We start from the raw sequence: 9,465 nt of genomic DNA on the forward strand, positions 1-9,465 counted from the left end.
GGCCGTGGTATCCTGGAAGGATATTGATCTCATCCCGTCAGTAGAGGATGCCTGGATATTTTTTTTAAATGCCTTCCTAACCATCTTAAATAAACATGCCCCATTCAAGAAATTTAGAACCAGGAACAGATATAGCCCTTGGTTCTCCCCAGACCTGACTACCCTTAACCAACACAAAAATATCCTATGGCGTTCTGCATTAGCATCGAACAGCCCCCGTGATATGCAGCTGTTCGGGGAAGCTAGAAACCATTATACACAGGTAGTTAGAAAAGCCAAGTCTAGCTTTTTCAAGCAGAAATTTTCTTCCTGCAACACTAACTCAAAAAAGTTCAAGGACACTGTAAAGTCCATGGAGAATAAGAACACCTCCTCCCAGCTGCCCACTGCACTGAAGATAGGAAACACTGTCACCACTGATAAATCCACCATAATTGAGAATTTCAATAAGCATTTTTCTACGGCTGGCCATGCTTTCCACCTGGCTACTCCTACCCCGGTCAACAGCACTGCACCCCCAACAGCAACTCGCCCAAGCCTTCCCCATTTCTCCTTCTCCCAAATCCGTTCAGCTGATGTTCTGAAAGAGCTGCAAAATCTGGACCCCTACTAAATGTTTTTTTATTTCACCTTTATTTAACCAGGTAGGCAAGTTGAGAACAAGTTCTCATTTACAATTGCAACCTGGCCAAGATAAAGCAAAGCAGTTCGACAGATACAACGACACAGAGTTACACATGGAGTAAAACAAACATACAGTCAATAATACAGTATAAACACGTCTAGATACAATGTGAGCAAATGAGGTGAGAAGGGAGGTAAAGGCAAAAAGGCCATGGTGGCAAAGTAAATACAATATAGCAAGTAAAACACTGGAATGGTAGTTTTGCAATGGAATAATGTGCAAAGTAGAAATAAAAATAATGGGGTGCAAAGGAGCAAAATAAATAAATGTATTAAATACAGTTGGGAAAGAGGTAGTTGTTTGGGCTAAATTATAGGTGGGCTATGTACAGGTGCAGTAATCTGTGAGCTGCTCTGACAGTTGGTGCTTAAAGCTAGTGAGGGAGATAAGTGTTTCCAGTTTCAGAGATTTTTGTAGTTCGTTCCAGTCATTGGCAGCAGAGAACTGGAAGCAGAGGCGGCCAAAGAAAGAATTGGTTTTGGGGGTGACTAGAGAGATATAACTGCTGAAGCGTGTGCTACAGGTGGGAGATGCTATGGTGACCAGCGAGCTGAGATAAGGGGGGACTTCACCTAGCAGGCTCTTGTAGATGACATGGAGCCAGTGGGTATGGCGAAGAGTATGAAGCGAGGGCCAGCCAACGAGAGCGTACAGGTCGCAATGGTGGGTAGTATATGGGACTTTGGTGACAAAACGGATTGCACTGTGATAGACTGCATCCAATTTGTTGAGTAGGGTATTGGAGGCTATTTTGTAAATGACATCGCCAAAGTCGAGGATCGGTAGGATGGTCAGTTTTTCAAGGGTATGTTTGGCAGCATGAGTGAAGGATGCTTTGTTGCGAAATAGGAAGCCAATTCTAGATTTAATTTTGGATTGGAGATGTTTGATATGGGTCTGGAAGGAGAGTTTACAGTCTAACCAGACTCCTAAGTATTTGTAGTTGTCCACGTATTCTAAGTCAGAGCCGTCCAGAGTAGTGATGTTGGACAGGCGGGTAGGTGCAGGTAGTGATCGGTTGAAGAGCATGCATTTAGTTTTACTTGAATTTAAGAGCAATTGGAGGCCACGGAAGGAGAGTTGTATGGCATTGAAGCTTGCCTGGAGGGTTGTTAACACAGTGTCCAAAGAAGGGCCGGAAGTATACAGAATGGTGTCGTCTGCGTAGAGGTGGATCAGAGACTCACCAGCAGCAAGAGCGACCTCATTGATGTATACAGAGAAGAGAGTCGGTCCAAGAATTTAACCCTGTGGCACCCCCATAGAGACTGCCAGAGGTCCGGACAGCATACCCTCCGATTTGACACACTGAACTCTATCAGAGAAGTAGTTGGTGAACCAGGCGAGGCAATCATTTGAGAAACCAAGGCTGTCGAGTCTGCCGATGAGGATGTGGTGATTGACAGAGTCGAAAGCCTTGGACAGATCGATGAATACGGCTGCACAGTAATGTTTCTTATCGATGGCGGTTAAGATATCGTTTAAGACCTTGAGCGTGGCTGAGGTGCACCCATGACCAGCTCTGAAACCAGATTGCATAGCAGAGCAGGTATGGTGAGATTCAAAATGGTCGGTAATCTGTTTGTTGACTTGGCTTTCGAAGACCTGAGAAAGGCATGGTAGGATAGATATAGGTCTGTAGCAGTTTGGGTCAAGAGAGTCCCCCCCTTTGAAGAGGGGGATGACCGCAGCTGCTTTCCAATCTTTGGGAATCTCAGACGACACGAAAGAGAGGTTGAACAGGCTAGTAATAGGGGTGGCAACAATTTCGGCAGATAATTTCAGAAAGAAAGGGTCCAGAATGTCTAGCCCGGCTGATTTGTAGGGGTCCAGATTTTGCAGCTCTTTCAGAACATCAGCTGAATGGATTTGGGAGAAGGAGAAATGGGGAAGGCTTGGGCGAGTTGCTGTTGGGGGTGCAGTGCTGTTGACCGGGGTAGGAGTAGCCAGGTGGAAAGCATGGCCAGCCGTAGAAAATTGCTTGTTGAAATTCTCAATTATGATGGATTTATCAGTGGTGACAGTGTTTCCTATCTTCAGTGCAGTGGGCAGCTGGGAGGAGGTGTTCTTATTCTCCATGGACTTTACAGTGTCCCGAAATTGTTGCCACCCCTATTACGAGCCTGTTCAACCTCTCTTTCGTGTTGTCTGAGATTCCCAAAGATTGGAAAGCAGCTGCAGTCATCCCCCTCTTCAAAGGGGGGCACTCTTGACCCAAACTGCTACAGACCTATACCTATCCTACCATGCCTTTCTAAGGTCTTCGAAAGCCAAGTCAACAAACAGATTACCGACCATTTTGAATCTCACCATACCTGCTCTGCTATGCAATCTGGTTTCAGAGCTGGTCATGGGTGCACCTCAGCCACGCTCAAGGTCCTAAACGATATCTTAACCGCCATCGATAAGAGACAATACTGTGCAGCTGTATTCATCGACCTGGCCAAGGCTTTCGACTCTGTCAATCACCACATCCTCATCGGCAGACTCGACAGCCTTGGTTTCTCAAATGATTGCCTCGCCAGGTTCACCAACTACTTCTCTGATAGAGTTCAGTGTGTCAAATTGGAGGGTCTGCTGTCCGGACCTCTGGCAGTCTCTATGGGGGTGCCACAGGGTTCAATTCTTGGACCGACTCTTCTCTGTATACATCAATGAGGTCGCTCTTGTTGCTGGTGAGTCTCTGATCCACCTCTACGCAGACGACACCATTCTGTATACTTCCGGCCCTTCTTTGGACACTGTGTTAACAACCCTCCAGGCAAGCTTCAATGCCATACAACTCTCCTTCCGTGGCCTCCAATTGCTCTTAAATTCAAGTAAAACTAAATGCATGCTCTTCAACCGATCACTACCTGCACCTACCCGCCTGTCCAACATCACTACTCTGTACGGCTCTGACTTAGAATACGTGGACAACTACAAATACTTATGTGTCTGGTTAGACTGTAAACTCTCCTTCCAGACCCATATCAAACATCTCCAATCCAAAGTTAGATCTAGAATTGGCTTCCTATTTCGCAACAAAGCATCCTTCACTCATGCTGCTAAACATACCCTTGTAAAACTGACCATCCTACCAATCCTCGACTTTGGCGATGTCATTTACAAAATAGCCTCCAATACCCTACTCAACAAATTGGATGCAGTCTATCACAGTGCAATCCGTTTTGTCACCAAAGCCCCATATACTACCCACCATTGCGACCTGTACGCTCTCGTTGGCTGGCCCTCGCTTCATACTCGTCGCCATACCCACTGGCTCCATGTCATCTACAAGACCCTGCTAGGTAAAGTCCCCCTTATCTCAGCTCGCTGGTCACCATAGCATCTCCCACCTGTAGCACACGCTCCAGCAGGTATATCTCTCTAGTCACCCCCAAAACCAATTCTTTCTTTGGCCGCCTCCTTCCAGTTCTCTGCTGCCAATGACTGGAACGAACTACAAAAATCTCTGAAACTGGAAACACTTATCTCCCTCACTAGCTTTAAGCACCAACTGTCAGAGCAGCTCACAGATTACTGCACCTGTACATAGCCCACCTATAATTTAGCCCAAACAACTACCTCTTTCCCAACTGTATTTAATACATTTATTTATTTTGCTCCTTTGCACCCCATTATTTTTATTTCTACTTTGCACATTCTTCCATTGCAAAACTACCATTCCAGTGTTTTACTTGCTATATTGTATTTACTTTGCCACCATGGCCTTTTTTGCCTTTACCTCCCTTCTCATCTCATTTGCTCACATTGTATATAGACTTGTTTATACTGTATTATTGACTGTATGTTTGTTTTACTCCACGTGTAACTCTGTGTTGTTGTATCTGTCGAACTGCTTTGCTTTATCTTGGCCAGGTCGCAATTGTAAATGAGAACTTGTTCTCAACTTGCCTACCTGGTTAAATAAATCAAATTAAAATTAAAATCTTCATGTGAATAAAAAAGTGTTTTGAGGACAATCATAGTAGCCTACCAATAATTGCTTCCAATATGTAATGAACATGATGGGAGGCAGAGAGCTGATTTCAAGCGCAGGGCGCAGCAGGTGTTTATTTGTAAAGGACCACAGGAGGCGGCAGGTAGCTGGGTCCAGGGGCAGGTAGAAGGTCATACATACACAGGGGGTCCAAAAAGGCAAGAGTACAGGCAGGGAAAAGGCTAGTAACATCTTCTGGGAGATCGGGCAATAGGTTGATAACAGGAAATCCGATAGGCTAAAGTACAGGCAGGGAAAAGGCAAAAGGTGTCGTTAGTGAGGCAGGCAAAAACTATCATAGACGGGAGGTTTAAATTACGGGAAAACCAGAGCTCCGAACAGAAGTGTGACACAAACAAAACCACCACCACCCAATGATGGGGTGCAAAGAACTGAACTAAATAGTGTGTGATTAAGACATACAAGTGTGTGAACAGGTGATCAGAATCCAGGTGATTGGGATCTGGAGAGTGAGCTGCGTTCAGGGGATCTACGTGTTTGAGAGTGAGTTGGAAGCAGACGTTACACAATACACCAGAGGGGTAACCTAGACTTTTAAAGTAGCTAGATGAACTGAGCAAAAACGGGTTGAATCAATGTTTTTCCATCTCATTTTATCAAACAAATTAAATGCGATCACGTTGAATCAACATGGAAAACTGTATTTCAAGGCCTACCTTCAAACACAGTGCCTCTTTGCTTGACATCATGGGAAAATCAAAAGAAATCAGCCAAGACCTGAGAAAGAAAACGGTAGACCTCCACAAGTCTGGTTCATCCTTGGGAGCAATTTCCAAACACCTGAAAGTACCACGTTCATCTGTACAAACAATAGTACACAAGCATAAACACCATGGGACCACGCAGTCGTCATACCGCTCAGGAAGGAGAGGTTCTGTCTCCTAGAGATGAATGTACTTTGGTGCGAAAAGTGCAAATCAATCCCAGAACAACAGCAAAGGACCTATTGAAGATGCTGGAGGAAACAGGTACAAAAGTATCTATATCCACAGTAAAACGAGTTCTATATTGACATAACCTGAAAGGCCGCTCTGCAAGGAAGAAGCCACTACTCCAAAACCGCCATAAAAAAAGCCAGACTCGGGTTTGCAACTGCACATTTGGACAAAGATCGTACTTTTTGGAGAAATGTCCTCTGGTCTGATGAAACAAAAATAGAACTGTTTGGCCATAATGACCATCATTATGTTTGGAGGAAAAGGGGGAGGTTTGCAAGCCGAAGTACACCATCCCAACTGTGAAGCACAGGGGTGGCAGCATCACGCTGTGGAGGTGCTTTGCTGCAGGAGAGACTGGTGCACTTCACAAAATAGATGGCTTCATGAGGATGGAATATTATGTGGATATATTGAAGCAACATCTCAAGACATCAGGAAGTTAAAGCTTGGTCTCAAATGGGTCTTCCAAATGGACAATGACCCCAAGCATACTTTCAAAGTAAGGCTTAAGGACAACAAAGTCATGGTATTGGAGTGGCCATCACAAAGCCCTGACCTAAATCCTATAGAAACTTTGTGGGCAGAACTGAAAAGGCATGTGCGAGCAAGGAGGCCTTACAAACCTGACTCAGTTACACTAGCTCTGTCAGAAGGAATGGGCCAAAATTCACCCAACTTATTGTGGGAAGCTTGTGGAAGGCTACCTGAAAACGTTTGACCCACGTTAAACAATTTAAAGGCAATGCTATCTAATACTAATTGAGTGTATGTAAACTTCTGACCCACTGGAAATGTGATGATAGAAATAAAAGCTGAAATAAATAATTCTCTCTACTATTATTCTGACATTTCACATTCTTAATATAAGTGGTGATCCTAACTGACCTAAAACAGGGAATTTTTACTAGGATTAAATGTCAGGAATTGTGAAAACTGAATTTCTTTTTGCACCAAACTTCAACTCTATGTCCTTGAACCTATTATTTGTTTTTAAATTGCACACAGAAGAAGTTTATAAGGATCATTTAGCTGCTAATGGCTGTCAACTTGAGTTACGGGGTGGCAGGGTAGCCTAGTGGTTAGAGCGTTAGACTAGTAATTGGAATGGTTGCAAGTTCAAACCCCTGAGCTGACAAGGTACAAATCTGTCGTTCTGCCCCTGAACAGGCAGTTAACCCAGTCATTGGCAGTCATTGAAAATAAGAATTTGTTCTTAACTGACTTGCCTCGTTAAATAAATAAAAAAAACTCAAGCATTAAGCTAGTCTACGACATCACTTCCTCTTGTACATCTTATGTCTCCATGAGAAAACATCTTATTTGGCTTTAGTGTGCTATTGAGTGTTCACCTCGGAATGAATGGTGTCACGTGATTAATGCCTTTGTCCATTTATATATACAGTCATTAAGCAAAATCAAGAATTCAAAACAAGGGTTTCGCTCCTCATTCGGAATTGTCAAACTTGGAACTTGATACTCTGGCAAACCATTTTTAATAGGCCCTATAAGGCTTTATTCAATATAATTCAGCATATTTTCATTTAACAGGGAAGCTATTTTGCCCTAAATTTGAATAGAAAACACCATTCCAGACAATCCTCAGGACAGTGACACCCACAACACTGGGTGATCCTGGTGAACAAAGCCACTTCCAGGCCTCCATTGTTAGGCCGGAGAGATGCGCTCAGCTCCCACTAATTAAAGCGACATTTCTGGACCTCAGCGAGCTGCTCAGCCGAGGCACTCGAGACTGAGGTGTGTCCGTCAAGCAAGAAGTGTCTGGACGGGCCCTGGTCTCCCCTTTCTGCCTCTTTTCTTCCTTCCAAAAGACTAAGCAAATAGTCATTACTGAGCCAAAATGAGCTACAGAAAATAAAATAACCCTTATAGCAATCTCCTCTTGCTTGAGTTGCCAAAGAAAATGTCCGTCCTCATTTTAATAAGAAGATATTTCTGAAGTTGCCCTGTGACGCATCTCTGTTCCGTCCAGGGTGTATTAATGGTTATTGTTGTTAGGGACAATATTGGGATCATGTACTCTCTTTCTAGTCACTCTGGACATCAATACCGTGTTATTTAATGAGTGATATATTACCATAATAATTGCATTATTGTTCACCATACACAAAACATTTAATTTTAGATCCTTGTCTCCACTCGCTACAGACGGCTATATCGGTCCACTAATACAGGACTAGTAAAGGCCCAGTGCACAATCTTTGTGAAGAATTGTAATTTCCCCCCAAATGTTGTATTTTTTATTTAAAAATAGTTTTATTCATATTTGTGACTCGTTTCAGGAAACTAGGCATATGTCGCTCGTTACTACTTCACAGGAGCGCCATTTGAACTGATACTTTTTTCTATTATCAAAATGCGTTTTGTTGGCAGAAATGCCTTCTGGAACATGTGAACTTTCATGTGTCTTATTAACAAACTTGTATGCCATCGGTAAATATGAAAAAAAAAATGAGTTTAGCCACAGAAAAAGAGGCAACCTTCACCACTAGCCATGATTGGCTGAGATAATTTTCTCTTTTTGACTCTGTCGAAAAGAGAACATAGAAGCCTGTTGTATAAAACACCTGTCTCTGGATTACTTCTTCAAACTAAGGGTAACCATGGCATCCGTGACAGAGAGGTAGAAGCACCCATCCATGTATACGGGTAAGAGAGTCTAGCTAGCAACATTTTCAGATATTACAAGTTTCTAATTTTGTCAGAAAGTCATTTTCATTTTAAGTGAGACTTTATTTTTTTTTTTATTTTACCTTTATTTAACTAGGCAAGTCAGTTAAGAACAAATTCTTATTTTCAATGACGGCCTAGGAACAGTGGGTTAACTGCCTGTTCAGGGGCAGAATGACAGATTTGTACCTTGTCAGCTCTGTGATTTACTGTTAGCTAGCTAGCTAACATTATGTGTATGATCTGTGTAGTAATATTATTCGTATCTCAGATTCATTTGCATTGCTAGTTATAGCATAATGTTAGCTAGCTAACGTTGAACCTGTTTGATTAGCTACCTGCAGATTCATGCAGGGCAGTAATGTTATGAGTTGGGATTAGGGTGCATTGTTTACCTAGATAAACAAAAGACTCCACTATGCAAGTAACTATTTCAATAGAATGTTTATGATGTCACTGTGACAACTGTACATAGACGTAGCTGGTAAATCCACTCTGGCTATCTACTCCAATTTCAGAGCACTCTCGTCTGAGTGTTCCAGAGCACAAAATAACTGACAAATTTACGAACACTCAACACTCGTTGAATTTGGCCGGTGTCAGTAACTGTTTGCAAAATAGAAAAATTCAAATTTTTGCCAGCAGCAGAGTTGCAGTCACCAACACTCTGGATAACATAAAAACAGCCTAACCAGCTATGCTAGGGGAGTAAAATGGTCAGAGTGAACTGTTCTTTCATTTGTGTCTTGAAGTAGCTAGCAAACTATCCAACGTTAGCCAGTTAGCTTGGGTGCTTGACTGATCTTAGTTCAGAATGCTCGGATCAACCCTACTTTTCGGGCAGAGCATCCAGTGTGCGCTCTGAATGCCCCGAGAGCGAAACGCTCTGCATTTATGAACGCCCAGTGCACACTCTGGCACTCCAGATTAAATTTACAAACACACCCATAGTATAAACCAGACTTTAGTCTTGAAATCTTTGATTGCTCAGTACATAGCCTCACATGTGAATCCTTAAAGATATGGGTGAGGCTAAAGCTTAAGAGAATGTGATCGATGCTGAATGGGTGTAAACAAAGAAGATCTCTCCATTAGGTACCAAAACATTCAAGGGCCATTTTCTCAACAGTGAGGTCACAAGTTGATCAACT

Source organism: Oncorhynchus keta, chromosome 26 (genome assembly GCF_023373465.1).
Source record: "Oncorhynchus keta strain PuntledgeMale-10-30-2019 chromosome 26, Oket_V2, whole genome shotgun sequence".
Lineage (NCBI taxonomy): Eukaryota > Metazoa > Chordata > Actinopteri > Salmoniformes > Salmonidae > Oncorhynchus > Oncorhynchus keta.